Consider the following 18,935-nt stretch of genomic DNA (forward strand, 5'->3'; position numbering starts at 1 on the left):
ACCCAGGTTCCTAACATAACTAAAGAAAGCCTTGTGATTATCCTTAGTGTCCTGTGCAATTTTTCTCTCAAAGCTGGCCTTAGACGATTTTATGAGTGCCCGTAGTTTTTTGCTAATACTGATCAGAGATGCCTTCCCTTTTTGGGATTTTGCTATATCATGTAGTAGCTTCCTCCTTCTATTGGATAGTTTGTTTATGGCTGGGGTCCACCAGACAGGATGTCTGCCTTTTGAGGATTGGGTCTTGGTTTTATTTGGGGTTGCATGATCCATGCATTCCTGAAGGTGTTCATAGAATGCGTTTATAAAGGATTCTGCAGTCTGGGCCATGTTTTCCACAGGCCTGGGGGCTTTGAAGGATTCCACCTCGGTTTTGAGGAATGTGAAATTTGCTTTAGAGAAGCTTTTCACTGTGGTTTTCTGGGCAGAGGGTGGGGTCGGGATGTGAATATCCAGTGAGATTAGTTTATGGTCTGATCTTACCAGTGAGGGATACACTTCTGGTCTGGAGCATAGAGTCCCCATGTTGGTGATGATCAGGTCCAGTATGTTTTCTCCTCTTGTGGGAGTGGTAACAAGTTTTTCCATAGCATTTGAGTTTATAAATTCTAGGAACCTTTGGGCTAGGGTGTTGGAGCTAGAGTAATGCTCCCGGTCTATGTTTGGGTAGTTGAAGTTACCCAATATAATGGTGTTTGGAGAGACCTTCATATTTTCCAGTGTTCTCAGGAAGGCCGAGTGGGGTTCCTGGGTTCGGGAGGGTGGCCTGTAGCAGGCTATAAACTGGAAGGCAGTTTTACCCACTGTTAGTTGCACATGGATAGTCTCTGATGCTTCGTGCTGTGCCACCAACCTGGAGGTGTGAGTATCTTTGACGAATATTGATACTCCCCCTCCTTTTGTGGTTCGGTCCAAATTTTGGGGCCAAAAGGCATGGTATGAGGTATAACCTGGTAGTGCTGGGGTGCTCCCGGGAGCCTTGAACCAGGTTTCTGTTACTGCACAGATATCAATGTTCTCCATGCTAAGGAGAGTTTTTCTTATACTATTTTATATTTGACTTTTTTTCTTGAAGTTTAAACACTCAATGACTAATTTTTAGTCATGTGTTAATTTAAAGAGTTCAGTAGTCTATGTTATTCTCTATCCTGGTTTGAATTTAGCCTTAAAGCTGTTTTTTAGTTATTAGAGAGTGTTGTAAGAAATTTTATTGCTTCTATTACTTGATTTCTAACAAACCAGCAGCTCATTTGATTTAGATGGCTGCCATTGTCCGTTTTAAGTAAGAGAGCTATCTTTCTTACTACCCCCCTTGGGCTAGGCAGCTTAGTTTCAGTTAGAGAACTGCCATGCCTTACCTTTTTTGTAGTTGCTGAACCTTGAATCTTTCTCTTGTTACTTTTAAAAAAAGTTTATATATACAGTATTGTGGTAGCTTGAATTTGTCTACTAGACAGATGAGTAGTTGTGTATTTTTTCTTGTACTTTTTGTGGTTGTTTGTTAGAAGACTGATTATGTCTAAGGAAAATAAAGAAGTCAAAATTTCTGGCTTTAAAAAGCATGTGAAGTGTAACCATAAAATGTCCATCACTGATGGACACATTATTTGTATATACTGCCATGGGCCTTTGCATCTGCATTAAGACTGTTCCATTTGCCACTCTTTTAGTTCTAGAGTACTTTTTGAGAGGAAGAACAAGCTTATATTGAGAGATTTTCTGAAGCCCCCTTTCGCTGAAGCATTAGAAGGTCAGGGTACTTCCAAATTGGCCAACTCTCCTTCATCCAAATCTGACAAATCTGGGAAAAGGTCATCACCTTCTTCTGGCCAATCAGAGCCAGCAAAAAAGCTGACTAAAGTTACTTCTCTGGACCAGAAGAATGTCGGGCCAGAGAAATCTTCAACATTGGCTCCTTCAGTATCGGTGCCGATGGAATTTCAATTTACGGAGCCAGTCACAGGAATTGTTACCGGTCTCCCCTACTTTAAAGTCACCTCTCCTGGAATGCTTCTGGCCCTTCAGGGCAGGAGGTATTGTCAGAACAGGGGAGAGGGGCTTTCAAGGTGATGAGGAGTGTGCTGTCTCCTCAGTCAGCTCTGCTCTTAGGTTCTGACATTCTTCTCCCAAAAGCACAGAGGTCTGTCTCAGCACCATATCATCCACAGACACGTGGAGACACTAGGCCTCAGGATACCGCATCAGGTGAACCTCCCTCTTCTGTAACCTTGCCAGAATACTCCTCTGAATAGGTCACTTGTAAGAAACTTTGCATGAGAAAACATTTCGACTCCCAAGGGGAGTCAGTCACCTCTGATACAGACCCCGTTGAGTCAGAAGGGTCCCCAAGGTCGCCCTCTGAGAACATTTCCTATGCAGACATCCTGGAAATCCTTAAGCAGAGAGGTGGCTGGAAGTCCCTCAACCCTTCAGAGGAGGAGTCTTTCTACCTGAAAGCCTTTGGGGCTCACCCTTATACCTCTTGGGTGTCTCTACCTTTCGACGAGCTAATGGAATTATTTAGTTGAAAGGCATGGGATTCTCCAGACGCAGTAGAACCTATTCCTAGGAGGCCAAATAAGTTTACCACAGCTCCTTCTAATAAAGATTTCCTTACTAAAGGTGTCACAGTAAATGCTATGGTGGTGGTGGCGGCCACCAAGAAGGAACATTCCGAAACATCCTCATCTGTCTCTCCGTCGAACAAGAAGTCTCATATGATGGACAGATATGGGAAGCGCATGTTCTCTTCAGTGACTTTTGCACTCAAATTGCTGAATTATCTGATGCACTTTACTAGGCTATAAAGAGATCTCCTAAAGGAGCTAGAAGATACTCTCCAAGGTACAGCAACTGCAGGGATATCAGACAAAGTTTCCTCTCATCTCTCCACTTTAAACTCTGTGGTTAACTCCTCCATGAGGTTCATGTCTTATGCTGCAGATGGAGTGAGTAGAGCAGTGGGTTCAGGAATTTCCCTGAGAAGACACTCTTGGATGCTCTTGTGTGATTTTGTGGAGCCCTTTAAATCTTCCTTTATAAATGCCCCCTTCACCCTTATTCAGGCCAAAATGCAAGGACACACTGACAAGGTGTGAGCAAGAAGGAAAACCTCTCTCTGCCATAGGAGTCCATTTTTTTCTACCTTCTAGACCTTACCCAAAAGGTCAAAAGGGAGGAAAAATATGCTTCCGAAAATCCCAGGGAGCTTTCCAAGACACACGTGGTGATTCTTCCCCTAGGAGCAGAGGGGGAAAGTAGTAATGGGAGACACCACCCACATGGCAGAAGGGGTCCACAAATCAGAGCGACAGGGATTCTTTCTGTGTTAGGCCTTTTCAGTGCTCCTGAAGAGAGGCCCATTTTTCCTGCTCTCAAGGCACTTGGGGGTCACTTATCTTTGTACTCAGAAGCCTGGCTGAAAATATCAAAAGACAAGTGGATACAAAGCATCATATCCAGAGGTTACTCTATTCCTTTTTCCTTTCCTGTCCCAAAAATAAAGAACCTCCCAGACATTCCACCCAGTCAGAGGGAACAAGCAACTCTAGAAATTCACAAGATGTTAGAAAAAGTCATCCAAACAGTCCCTGCAGACCAAATAGGATCCAGAACTTACTCAAGGTTCTTTTTAGTGCCAGAGAGAACAGGGGACTGGAGACCAATACTGGCTTTCAGCAGATTAAACAAATCCATAAGGAAAACAAAGTTCTGGATAGTAACACTGCAGTCAATATTCTCTTTTTTGGGAAAAAAAATGACTGGATGTGCTCTATAGACCTTCAGGATGAAAAAGGGTTGAACTACAACTTTGAAAACTGAAATAAACAAGCTGGATAAAGAAATCAAGCATAGTGTGAGACACGATCAAGAAAAAATTGAAAACATTATGTAAAGATAGGAGCATAATAGGACACTATTTTATAGATGCATAAGATGTGGAAGGTGTAAAGATATACAAACTAATAAGTTGTGTGTAAATTCTAAAATTTATTGTCAGACTCAACAGAATAAAGATATATTTGCAAAATATTATGCAAAACAGTTTGTCTCCAAAAAGGGGGTGATAAGTTGTCCTTGTGACATCTGGATACCCTCAAATACTGAAATCAAATTAGATTATATTGAAAAAGAGATATGTAAACTGGATCTAAACAAAGCACAGGAAGAAGGTGGAATTACTAATAATGACCTGAGAACACTTCAGCAAGAACTTACAGTACCATTCTATCTATTATTTACTAGTTTATATAAATAAAGGGATATTCATCAGGTCCCCTTCTAATGGTCAACATTTCAAAATGTCAACATTCATATGGCCGAGACCATATGACCGACATTTGAAATGTCAACCATGAGAAACCGGCATCACGCTACAGCGTGGAATGGAAAGATTTCCACTTCTGCACTGTAGTGCAATCTCGGAATTGGTATATTTAAGTTACAGGGGGTGTGGGGGGCAGAGCCCCTCATGGGGGATGCAGGGGGCAAACCCCCCTGCTAGCAGAATTAAGATAAGTTTGTGTTTGGTGTTTTGCTTGTATGGTACAGATTTCAAATGTCAATCATATGGCCTCGGCCATACGAAAGTCAACATTTTGAAATTTCGGCCATATCAAGTAGACCCTATTCATCAAGACTGGAGACATGCTCTTATTAAACTGTCTAAGGGGAAGACAGAAATATAAAACTCAGAGTCACACAGACCCTTAAGTCTAATTTCCTGTTGTGGAAAAATAATGGAAAATGTAATACTGGATAAGTTATTGTCAGAACTGGAAATGTTGGGACTTGAAACGATATATCAGCATGCATATGTTGAAAATAGATCTATTACCACCTGTAACATGATATTCTATAACAATATAATAACAGCTATTAATGAAAAAATTGTGCTGTGATGTAATTTTATATACATCTAATTTCAGCGTTTCATAGGGTCATTGACAAAACACTGATCAGTAAATTAGAACAACTTGGTATTGATGCACTGGTCATGAGATGGATAACTGCATGGCTTACAAATAGGACATTGCAAGTAGCATACAACAATTGGATAGGTGAAATTCTTGGCTACAGTCAGGGTGTTCCACACAGTTCTGTCCTATGCCCATACTTGTTTAGTATCTTTCAGATCTATTTTCCACATCATGTATGCAGATGACATGAAATTGGATAAACTGATTACATGTTTTACAGATAGAGCATGTCTGCAAGTGGACTTGACTAAACTGACTATTGGGGCACAGGAAAATAATATGGTTATAAATATGTCAAAAACTAAGCATGTGAGATTTGGAAGACATAAACTGAAAGATGAATATTTAATACAGCAGACAGTGATTGAAACTATAGATTCTTTTAAGGACCTGGATATATAGGTAGATCCAGCTTTGAGTTTTTCTAATCATATCAACCAATTGCTTAATGATAGTTATAGAAATATAGGTTGTATAAAAAGATTTATAAAGTCTAGGAAAATCAGAAATGATTAAGTCATTGATTGTCAGTTACATTAGACCCAAACTTGAGTATGGTACAGCAATATAGAAACCTTATAAGAAAACTAGCATAAGTAAACTGGAAAGAGTACAGTGGAAATATATCAAGGGCACCCATGGATGTAACAATTTAAGTTATTATGAAAAATATCTGAACTTGAACAGTGTCTCATAAAAGTATTTAAAACTTGACCTTATTCAGATATATAGGCATTTAGAGACAACTACCTCTGGGAATGTTTGGAGTTATCAAAAAGTGGTTGACAATTATCAGATAGCCTATGCAGAAGATACTACAGGAATGAGTAGTGTACTAACTGGTTCTCTAAGAGAGCAACTGATGCATGGAATTAACTACCAAACTACATTAAAGCAAGTACTAGTTCAGATATTTTAACAACAGCTTGGGCAGTTATAGGAGCAACTGTTTTGGTTAACTGACAAGCTAGAAGAGCATCAATGCCTATGCTTGAAATATTTGTATGTATATCTGTATGTATGTATCACCCATAAACAGTTAAACCTTTATATATTGCTAGCAAACAAGTAATATTTTTTCAGGAAATGCAACAGCAATTTGTATACATTGTCAACATGCTTGAAAATGTTACACAGTTTGTTTAGTAGCATTTTTTTCTTTTAGCCAGCTTTATTGACTAGGAGCGATAAAAGCCCTATGACCCATTCAACCTGAGCTCCCTTGGTGGCTTGCACACCCGCTGGACCCATTGGAGAGGATGAGAAATGTGTAGTATCTAAGCTCTTGTGACTTCTGGAGGAGGGTGTGGCATTTCATGTTTGGAGATCATGGTCCCAGGGTAGAATCCTTGTTGGAGACCTGAGAACATGCAGGAATTCTGATTTCTAAATGGGCAGGCATTAGTTGTAGAAGTGACACACCCTCACTGATGTCCATTGCATGTCAAACTGCAGCATGTTAGCAGGTAAGTTTCAAAGGGTTAGAGCCAAATAAAGGAAAAAAACCCTCATGGCTGCATAAATGACTGCCCCTCTCAGTCAGCTCTAGCCTCTGGTGATGGAAGGAATAAATGTTTCAAATGATGAGAGTTTGACCTGATGGCTGTCAGGCAGAAGAAGAGAAAAAATACTATTTTAAAGTGCTTGTGTTTTTCAGTTATCATTCATTATTATGGCATCAGCACTATTTAGAAAAACAATAATCCCTGAAAACATCGCAAACATCTTAATTTGCAAGTGTGATTTGAAAGATCATATTTCATCATTGATATTTGAACCTTTGTAGTCAGACAGTGACACTGGCATTATCTGTTTAGTAGTACATACGTATGAAGATATTGTGTTATTTAAATGTGTTTGGTGATCTTCTTTCTCCCATATTAAAGCAACTTTAGCAAATTTGAGCTTGACTTGAAATAAAAAAAAAAAACTGCAGGATGAATCATCCCTTGTATATGTGGTAAGGAACACTGCACCCTCAAGAAATTCAATATTAATCCATTGTTCATATGCCATTACATTTTTTATCAGTTCAAATGGCATTCTAACACTTCCCTGGGAGCTATTTTATTTACTTCCTCAGTAAAATATTTTCCACTTACTCTTGCTCATTTTTTGATTAGTCTTTTAAGATCCTGGTTTCTAGATCTTCCTCCATTCATTGTTCATTATGGTGTCCATTGTGCTTATACTATGAGATATTTAAATGTGGTAGTTAGAATTTACTGTATTGATCATAAGCAATAAGAACACATATGTTGCATTCATTGCAATGGGATGGATAAAAACATTGTTGTTGATTTTGCAGGGAACAATCCATCCATCCACTTCCCCACATGTGGGGCAAGCCCTCATCTCCAAACGTATTTATATTCAATTCCACAGTCAAACAATATTGGGCAAAAGAGAAACTCCCCAACATGCCTCACAGTGGTCTTTATTAGTCTTTGTTTTTCCTTTCATAAGCAAGATCAAGTGATTTCCAAAGAAACATGGAACAAGGAGGCACCATTCTGCCATCTGCTTCATTTATTTAAATCATATACCGTGAATGAGATTTGATTATACGTTATCATTCAGCCAACAGTTTTTTTCAAGTTGAAACTAAACATAATATTAAGATCCAGTTAAATGCAATGATCAATACTGACAAATTTCAGGCTCTGTCCAGGTGAAATACAAAACATTTTAATATAGAAATGTAAGCAATACCAGAGTAGTTCAGACTAGTTACACTGAAATTATGTATATATATATTTTCTAGTGAACAAGCAGAGGATAATGTACACTATATACATTAGTTCCTAAAGTGGGACAACCTTCAGCAAATCTGAGAGAAAAGAAAAGAATTGGATGAAGATTGGCTTGGATGAAGGGGTACTTTTTGAGATGAATTCTGAATTCAGAGTAAGTGCAGTTTTCCTTTAGGTGATTGGGATAGCTTGCCAAAAAGTAGGTGCCTGAGAGGAGCATGCATGTGCAATGCTGTAGAGTTTGGTTTGAGGGGTAATGAAAGTTCCTATGGCTTGTCACTGGTGTCTTATGTTGTATAATGAGTTTTTTCTTGAAGTCTCTCTGCAAGGGGAGTAAAAGTATGGAACTGGATTAGATTGTAGAGTTGATATCCTAACAGTAGGTTAGATTTTTGTTTTATGGATAGCCATTTGGTTTATTTTTAGAGTGATACAATGATGCACAAAGTGCAGTGAGTTTGTAGCAAATCAGCAAATGCTGTTAGTGATAGTTTGGATTGTAGTGATATTTTTTCTTGGATGAAAAGGTGAAAATGAGAACTCCATATTCAAGATGATAAAGGAGAACTCCTTTCCAAGTGGCTACTCTGACTAGTTGTGATAGAAAAGAATTGACTTTATTTTGGCCCAGAAGTGGAAGGAGTTCATTTTGGCTCTAACTCAGTCTGTGTGGAAATGGAAGTGTATCAACTGATCAAGGCATAATCCTACATATTTGAAGGTGGAAGATGTTTCTATGAAATGGTTATGTAAGTCAATGATAATAAAAGAGTCAAGTGCTTGGTGAATTTTCTGTGGAGTGATGAATAGCATAGTTTTGGTCTTGGAGGGGTTGAGAAGTAGTTTATGGTTTACAAATTGTTGGTATAAATCATATAGGTCAAACAAGAGTTGACATTGAATCTTGGTATGAGAGTACCTGATTGTAAATGACCATGTCATCAGCAAGGAGGACTGGGTAATGGGAGAGACTCCCAGAGACTACCCCATCTATGGAACAGGCTCCCCATCTATGTGAAGCAGAGTTACTCCCTAACCCAATTCAAGTGCAACTTGGACAATTGGATGGGAAACTAGAAATTCATCCCTGGTTTGGAACTTATGTCTCTAATGCAAACAGGTAACCTGTAAATGGTTCATCTCCCAGGCCCATGCTTACACTTATGAAGGGTATCAGAACTTGTCAGAGATTTGGGATGCATGGCTAGGCTTAAAAAGGCCCTTCTGGTTGTTAGGCTAGTAAACACATATGCACCTATGAGAGGTCACAAGGAAGTTTAACAAAACGATGGAAAAAGGGGGGGGGGTGGCTCCTTGTCGTACAAATTTGGTAATAGGTGTAGATTCTGATTGTTAGAATCCTATTTTAATGGTGAAGTGTCTGTTAGCCAGGATGTTTTTTAACCATAAAGTTTCATCTGAACTTATACCAGTTTTGATTAGTTTGTTTTGAAGAAGATAATGGTCAATGAGGTCAAATGCCTTTGTCAGCTCTATAAATAGGGTGAAAAACAAATAAAAAATGAAAACCAGGATATGGAATGCTACCAAAAACAATAAATGAACAGAAATAACAAATACGGTAGAGTCCTTCCAATGCTGACTAAAAAACTCCAAGAAAAAACAAAATACTGTTTTAATGAGTGCTTTCATGGTTAACAACTGCTTCATCAGACAATACAATGACAAAATCCAAGAGCTCTTATACAGCACATTAACCAATTAGAAACTCCTGTCAATTAGCAAAATACAAATACAATTAAGGCAAGAGAAAAAATGAAAACAAACTATACATATAAAAACATATAAAATCAATGCTTCAGTGGTCTCTGATGTAAAAATGGCTAAAGTAAGACCATATTATTGATCCCAGTGGACTATCAGCTTTAAAAAACAAAATCCATTTTTGCTCATATGCTTCCATTTTATTCCATAAGTCCCTTCCTCTAAATTCCTCTGCTATTATTTCCAGGACAGAAAATCTAAACTGGTGCTGTTCATTATTTAGCTCAACATGTTTTGCCAGTGCACTAGTACTTTCATTATTCCTGATATCCCTGATATGTTCAAGTACCCGCTCTCGAAGTGAGTGGTTAGTTTTGCCCACATAATAAGCTTCACCCAGAACATAAAAAATGTAATGCACTATACTCCTGGTGCTGCAATCAGCTTAGAAGGGGAAATCTGCATAACAGCCATGTGTAGGGTGCAAACAACTGGATCCAGTAAAAATAAATCTACAGGCTCCACAATGCCTGCATGGAACGGTCCCTGTCCTCTGTGACTCTATACCTGGTACCCGATCCTTCTTATAACAAAGCTGTCTCTTAATTGACATATTATTTTTAAAAGAGAAACTTGGTTTATCTGTAACTATATCCCTAAGACAGGAAGAATACTTTGTTACATAGACAGAGTATGTACCCTTATCACATCCCCAGGAATGTCCTTACTGGGCAGTTCCTGAGGATGATGAGGCTTCATAATGATGACGAAGGGTTAGTCGATGCTTTTAAGAAACGTAAGGTTGACTTCTTGAATAGAGGCTATAGAGAGAAAGAAATTGATGAATGCATACAGTCTGTCCTTAAAGAGAGAGACATAAGAGGTAGACCATTTTTTTCTGAAGCCCTGATTCCTGTACAGACCCAGCAGGGACACGTAAATGGGAGAAAAGTTAGGTTTCCGCTGACTTTTTCTAGTGAAGTGAATGTATTTTGTAATATTGTTAATAGGAACTGGAATATCCTCTGTGCAAATAATGAACTTAGGGATATAGTTACAGATAAACCAAGTTTCTCTTTTAAAAATAATATGTCAATTAAGAAACAGCTTTGTTATAAGAAGGCTCGGGTACCAGGTATAGAGTCACAGAGGACAGGGACCTTTCCATGCAGGCATTGTGGAGTCTGTAGATTTATTTTTACTGGATCCAGTTGTTTGCACCCTACACATGGATGTTATGTAGATTTCCCCTTCTATGCTGATTGTAGCACCAGTAATATAGGGCATTACACTTTTTATGTTGTGTGTGGTGCTTATTATGTGAGCAAAACGAACCGCTCACTTCGAGAGCGGGCACTTGAACACATTAGGGTTATCAGGAATAATAAAAGTACTCGTGCACTGGCAAAACATGTTGAGTTCAATAATGAAAAGCACCAGTTTAGGTTTTTGTCTCGGAAATAATAGCAGAGGTCTTTAGTTGAGGGGACTTAAGGACTAAAATGGAAGCATGTGAGCAAAAATGGATTTTGTTTTTTAAAGCTGATAGTCCACTGGGATCAATAATATGGTCTCACTTAAGCCATTTTTATGTATAGTTTAATTTTTTTCTCCTGTTTTACTTGTATTTTGCTAATTGACAGGAGTTTCTAATTGTTTAATGTGCTGCACTACAGTAGAACAAAGTTAATTTCCTAACCTCGCTTTTATAACTGATGTTAGGAAATTAACTTTTTTCCACTGTAGTGCAATCTTGGAGTTGGTATATTTAATTTACGGGGGGGGTGAGGGGGCAGATCCCCCACATGGGGGGTGCAGCGGGGCTTGCCCCCCTGCAGAAATGTAGTTGAATGTTTGTTTGTTAGTTAGGTGTTATTGTAGATGGAGGTGATGCTATTTACTTGTGCAATGTAGTTTTCAAAGTTATGAAGCACACTTTCAATGTTCTGAGTTTTCAATGTTTTGGGTTTTCAGTGTTTTGAATTTTCAATGTTCTGGTCTCAATGTTATGAAATTCAGCATTATGAAATTTCAATGTTATGAAGTAGACCCATATATATATATATATATATATATATATATATATATATATATATATATATATATATATAGATGCATATATATACAGAGAGAGAGGGATCAGTATAAACTATATTTGCTATAAATTTGCCCATAATTTATAATTTGGAGGATGTACGGTAACTAGAAATTGTTGTGTCTGTTGACCTTTATCATATTTGAGCATACATGCTTTTCAGTAGAGAACAGAGGCAACATTTATAAAAGTATGGTGACAGTTGGCTGCAGCACATTGGGTATCCCATACTCTTAATATTATAGACCATGTTTTCCATAAGGTCACCTAGACTACCACCAGAATATGCAAATGACCCCTTGATCAAATAATTAGTCATAAGAATGTCTTCGCAGCAGTGTAGCAACCTATTCTATTACACAGAGGTATCATTGCAGCAGTGTAGCAGCCTATTCTGTTACACAGAGGCATCGTTGCAGCAGTGTAGCAGCCTATTCTATTACACAGTGATAAATAACCACAGAAGAAGGCAGGTGCCCCAACGTTCACTAGTAATCACAAAAAAAGCACCAGAATCCAGGAAAAGTGACACGAACAGTTTAATTCACTAACGCTGAAACTTCACAACACGTTTTCATCCTTGACTTCATCGGATACCAACACTCTTGGTGCACTCATCTTAAATACATTAACTAATTAATGGTAGCCAATGACTAACAAATTGATTAATTAGAGTTAGTTAAAAGCACATACACATATATATACACACACAGATTATACTTCTTAAAACCACCATAAAATTCATACCTAATAATAAACCACATATACAAAACTTGAATGCTTGTGAATATAAATTTAAATATATAAAAATGAACCTTAAATAAAACTATGATATTATGTTCTAAAAAATTTTTTTGTAATGACAATATTTGTTAAAATAATATAAAAATCCTATAATTTAGCAGATCTCAATTTTAAAACTGGCTTGAGTGAAATCATGTCATTGAGACCTGGTTTTCTATTTGCTTCTAAAACAATTTGCCAAAATAGTTCTCTGTATTCCACCAGTGTTTCCCAATTCCCCCCTCTAGGGTCAACCAGCACACATTCTAACACAAAAATTCTAAATGTAGCTAGTTTACATGTAATGGTATGCTTGTATAATGCATTGTTTTCTTTTTTGGTCCTGATGTCATATAAATGTTCATAGATTCTTTGCTTTAACATTCTCTCACTCTTCCCTATGTAAAATGAATCACACTTTGTACAGGTAGCTAAATATATTATACCCTTGGTGTTACAGTTAACATATGTTCCTAGAGTTAATGTCCTTTGTCTAATAGGTAAGTCTAATGTTTGTCCAACATTAAGATGTTTACAATAACTGCAACTTCCACATTTAAAAAAACCTACTTTTTTCCTAGTAGCTTTCCCAAACAATTTTTCAGTTGTACCTCTCTCCAAAATATTCTTAATGTTAGTTCCCCTCCTATAGGTGAATTTCAGTTCCTTACCAAAAATACAGTGTAAGTCAGATAGTCTAGCAAAGTTGTTCCATTCCCTATTAACAATTCTTTTTACCAGTCCTGACTGACCATCATAGGTTGTTGTGATACCAGATTCAAAATCCACGCCATTATTTAGGTTGTTAGAATCTTGTCTATCAAATACTCCTCTTATACCTAAAATAGGTGCAAATTTTCCTCCTCTTTCCCTAGTAACTTCACTGCATATTTGATCAAAAAGTTAACTCGGGTAACCCCTATTTAAAAATAACCTTTTCAAAAATCCACATTCATTAAAATAAGTAGTGTCTTCAGAGGTCATTCTACTAAGACGAACTAATTGACCTTTAACTACACTTCTCTTCTGGTGGGGTGGATGTGAACTAGTAAAACGTAAGTATGAGTTTGAAAAAGTCTCTTTTCTAAAAATCCTTGAACTGAAACCATATTTAGTCTTAGTAATATTAACATCTAAATAATTCAACATTTGGGTATCATATTTGTATGTGAATTTAAAAAAATCAGTAGTGTTATTTACGAATTCTAAAAACAAATTAAAATCATCATTATTGCCTTTCCATAAAAAAGGAGGAAAATTTGCACTCTAATTAATCAATTTGTTTGTCATTGGCTACCATTAATTAGTTAATGTATTTAAGATGAGTGCACCAAGAGTGTTGGTATCTGATGAAGTCAAGGACGAAAACATGTTGTGAAGTTTCAGCGTTAGTGAATTAAACTATTTGTGTCACTTTTCCTGGATTCTGGTGCTTTTTTTGTGATTACTATTACACAGTGATATCATCTCAGCAGTATAGCAGCCTATTCTAGTACACAGTGGTATCATCTCAGAAGTGTAGCAGCCTATTCTAGTACACAGTGGTAACATCTCAGCAGTGCAGCATCCTATTCTAGTACACAGTGATATAATCTCAGCAGCGTAGCAACCTATTCTAGTACACAGTGGTATCATCTCAGCAGTGTAGCAGCCTATTCTATTACACAGTGGTATCATCTCTGCAGCATAGCAGCCTATTCTATTACACAGTGGTATCACCTCAGCAGCGTAGCAGCCTATCATCTCAGCAGAGTAGCAGCCTATTCTACTACACAGTGGTATCATCTCAGCAGCATTGCAGCCTGTTCTAGTACACAGTGGTATCATCTCAGCAGTGTAGCAGCCTATTCTAGTATACAGTGGTATCATCTCAGCAGTGTAGCAGCCTATTCTATTACACAGTGGTAGCATATCAGCAGTGTAGCAGCCTAATTTAGTACACAGTGGTATCATCTCAGCAGTGTAGCAGCCTATTTTAGAAAACAGTGGTATCATCTCAGCAGTGTAGCAGCCTATTCTAGTACAAGTGGTATCATCACAGCAGTGTAGCAGCCTATTCTAGTACACAGTGGTATCATCTCAGCAGTGTAGCAACCTATTGCAGTATACAGTGGTATCATCTCAGCAGTTTAGCAGCCTATTCTAGTACACAGTGGTATCATCTCAGCATTGTAGCAACCTATTCTATTACACAGGGGTATCATCTCAGCAGTGTAGCAGCCTATTCTATTACACAGTGCTATCATCTCAGCAGTGTAGCAGCCTATTCTTTTACACAGTGGTGTCATCTCAGCAGTGTAGCAGCCTGTTCTATTACACAGTGGTGTCATCTCAGCAGTGTAGCAGCCTATTCTATTACACAGTGGTATCATCTCAGCAGCATAGCAGCCTATTCTATTACACAGTGGTATCATCTCAGCAGCATAGCAGCCTATCATCTCAGCAGAGTAGCAGCCTATTCTAGTACACAGTGGTATCATCTCAGCAGCTTAGCAGCCTGTTCTAGTACATAGTGGTATCATCTCAGCAATGTAGCAGCCTATTGCAGTATACAGTGGTATCATCTCAGCAGTTTAGCAGCCTATTCTAGTACACAGTGCTATGATCTCAGCAGTGTAGCATCCTATTCTAGTACACAGTGGTATCATCTTAGCAGTGTAGCAGCTTATTCTAGTACACAGTGGTATCATCTCAGCAGTGTAGCAGCCTATTCTAGTACACAGTGGTATCATCTTAGCAGTGTAGCAGCATATTCTAGTACGCAGTGGTATCATCTCAGCAGTGTAGCAGCCTATTCTAGTACACAGTGATATCATCTCAGCAGTGTAGCAGCCTATTCTAGTACACAGTGGTATCATCTCAGCAGTGTAGCAACCTATTCTATTACACAGTAGTATCATCTGAGCAGTGTAGCAGCCTATTCTATTACACCGCGGTATCATCTCAGCAGTGTAACAGCCTATTCTATTACATAGTGGTATCATCTCAGCAGTGTAGCAGCCTATTCTGTTACACAGTGGTATCATCTTTGCAGTGTAGCAGCCTATTCTAGTACACAGTGGTGTCATCTCAGCACTGTATCAGCCTATTCTTTTACACAGTGGTATCATCTCTGCAGTGTAGCAGCCTATTCTATTACACAGTGGTATCAACTCAGCAGTGTATCAGCCTATTCTATTACACAGTGGTATCATTGTGGAGCACAAATCCTGGTGCCTGATGTGTTACTATAAATCTCAAGCTTTTTTCCCTGGTTTCATAGGTAGAAGTGCAACTTGTCCAGCTACTGCCATTAATGCCTTAAAGTTGTTAAAGATGTCTGTTTGGATTTCTCAGTCAAGTAATTCAAACCATTTAATTTTTATAAGCCTTATAATTACCCCTACCTTGGTTACCAGTTTGACCCCAGATTGCTAGCAAGGCAGTTGAGTGTTCCATTTTGAATTCACAGTCCTAATGCTAACAAATCCTCAGAATAATATATTAAATCAAAACTGTGGTGAGATAGTGGGCTGACATTGATTAGTACTGTAGTAAGTTTTTAACTCCTAGGCTATTGGGGTTCTAACTGTGCTATGCCTAGTATGAGGAATTCAAATTGTTCCATTTTTAACTGCAAGAATACATTATTAAGTATGTAGGATTATGCTAAATCTGTGAAAACAAAGAGAACTCTCAGTTGTGGATAAAATAGATTAGGTGTCCATCCTGCTTTGGTAGACTGTCATGGAGATGCGGGACCTGCAGTCTTCCATGAGTACACAGTAGGAGGAAATCAAGCTCTTTAAGAAACAAATGAGCTCACTCAGAAGAGAATATGTATTTTGTAAACAGTTCTACAATCTCTAAAATGCATGTCTGATATAGTAAGAGAAAACAATGATTATAAAGACAGCAACTATTCTAGATGCTAACTTCAGATTATGGGAATTCCTACGTCATCCTTGCCAGAATTGTTACCTATTTCCTTCACCAATAAGACAGTAGGACATCTGTAGATACTTTAAGGTCATGTCTTGACTATGTGGCTCTTTTGATAGGAGAAACCTGCCACTCTACCTCAACAGCCAAGCTTTATGGTCTGCTGTATGAATCTAGTTAGAAACAAAGAATGGTTCTTGAGATGTGCTGTGGAGTTAAAAGGACTATGTTGGTACAATGATCATACTAGAATTATGCACAGTGATTCCAGCTGGCTTTATAAAAAAAATGGTTTACTAGGACCCTATTAAGTGTAGTCAAACTGTAAAGGAGATGATTGTACCTGACATATCCAGTGATCATGGTGGTGGTGACAGAAAGGGTTACATACTGAGTGCCCCCTTCCACAAAGATTAACATCGCATATCATAAACTGATGCAATTTTTTGGTGAATCATCTTTGAAATGGAGTTCTAAATTGTCCTTTAGGCATAATACTTATTCTGTTCAGAAAAGTGGACAATCACTATCCTTAGTTGCAATATTTTTCATCATAAAGCCCACCTGTCTCATTGTACAGCAACATATACTGAATCAATGTGATTTCCAAAGGAAAATCTATTAGATACTAGCCACATAGGTCCTTAACTTCTACTAACATTGTAGAGGTGTATTTTTGTGCTGAATTTTAGATCTGTCAACTCTGCCCCGATGTATACTTCATTCATATAATCATTAATGGCATAAGTAACAAAATAAAGGGTAGGAAATGAAAAGCGGCTACCCTGAAACACAAGAAAGTATTCATGTTGTCAAGAACAGAAAGGAATATGGGCCATCTGGAACGACACAGGAATTCTGATGAGGGAGAGGCTTCAGAAGACAGTAGAGATGTCATCAGAAGACTAACGCCAATCAGACTCCAGTGTAAGGATAGGATACTATTCATAATCTCAGCCATACCTCTCAACTGTACAGATTTGCACAGAATGTCCAGATTTTTTCCTCAAAGTTTTGGTCTATTCCTCTTAAAAACTTTGCTTTTTTTTGACAAATCACTGAGATGATGTAAGCATTAAAGTCATTAAACAATGACTTGTATTTGATTTTCAGACTTCATATCCTTCAGTAAATGCATGTTAACACAAATCCTGTTATTCTAACAACTTTCTAAGTTTATAGGACCAATATTTAAAATGTGTCCCTATTGTTTGGCCTTTGTCCCCCCATTTTGTTGGGCTTTGTCCAGATTTCTTGTGCTAAGAGGTTGAAATGTATGATCTCAGCCTATACCTTACAACAGGTTTGTGATAATGAGTAAAATAGTGCCTTCAAAAGCTGTTGCAGAACCTGCACAATAAATCATGGCAACAGGAACTAGTGTTGATAATGAGTGACTTAAACTCATACATCAAGGGGAACAGAGCATGATATGACAGCTGCCTGGGTCTATGTGGGTTGTGCAACAGGAATAAAAGAAGGAGAAGCCATTCTAGATTTCTGTCTGGCAAATGGATGATGTTGGCCAACAAGTGGTTCATCAAGAGATACAGTCACAAAATCTCATACAAGAGAGGTCAACAGTCTACTCAGATAGACCTCCTCTTAGTAAAGAAAAGGAACTAGGGTAGAATCAGTGATAGTAAAGCCATCCCAAGAGAAACAGTTGGCTCACAGTATAAACCATTTGTTTCTGCAATCACCTGCAAGCAGTAGCCAGAGAAGGCCTTAAAGCCAATGAGACTAGGATGAAGACATGGAATTTGACTCAGGAATGGTCTTTGTTCAACTAATGCCCTAGGCAAAAGGGCTCCACAGCACCCCACCACACCACTTGGCACCCCCATCCTGACATATCTACACCATCCAGATTACTGGAAAAGCACCCCTGCTAGAGTGGCACCCTAGGCGGCTGCCTAGTTGGCTTATGCCTAAGGTCGGCATTGAGTTGACTGGAGAGAAAGTACAAGAGTTCAAGAAATTACTCAGGGCTCCAGCACCTCAAGAAGAAGAGGAAATTGGTGAAGTTGAAGAACAATGGCAGTGCCTCAAAACAGCGTATGTATAGACTATAGAACAGATATGCAGCTGAACTAGATATCAAAATAAAGTACATGAGGAAAGCTGGTGGTGGACTGCAGAAGTCCAGAAAGTCATCAAAAGAAGAAAGGAGTGCAGGAAAAAGTGGGAGCTAGAAAAGATGAACTAGGCTAGGAAGGAATACTGGCTGGCTAGCAATGAGGCAAAGACAGATGATACAATAGCTAAGAAAAAAGGCATCAGAGACACTATACCAGCTTCTGGGAAGTGACTTGATAGATGGCACATAAAACTCAATCAGATTACAAGGCAAAGGCAGAAGGATAAAGAAGATGGTCAGACACTCTTCATAAGAGCCTACAGGACATTGAAAGCAGATGGAAGAAGTATTTCCAGCAGCTTCCGAATGATGAACATCCCACAAAAGCTGTACTGCCCCAGACACAGCCTATGATGCAAGAAGAGGAGGAGCCCACGACAGAAAAATTAAGAACAGCAGTAAGGAAAATGATGTCAGGGAAAGCATCAGGTTCAAATGAGGCCACATCAGATATGATCAAGATGTTGGGTGAGATAGGGTAGAAATGGTTCCTCAGGGTATTCGTAGCAGCATGGAAAGAAAGGTATATCCCAAATGAC

This window comes from Protopterus annectens, chromosome 12.part0 (assembly GCF_019279795.1).
Source record: "Protopterus annectens isolate FY-2018-M chromosome 12.part0, PAN1.0, whole genome shotgun sequence".
NCBI lineage: Eukaryota > Metazoa > Chordata > Ceratodontiformes > Protopteridae > Protopterus > Protopterus annectens.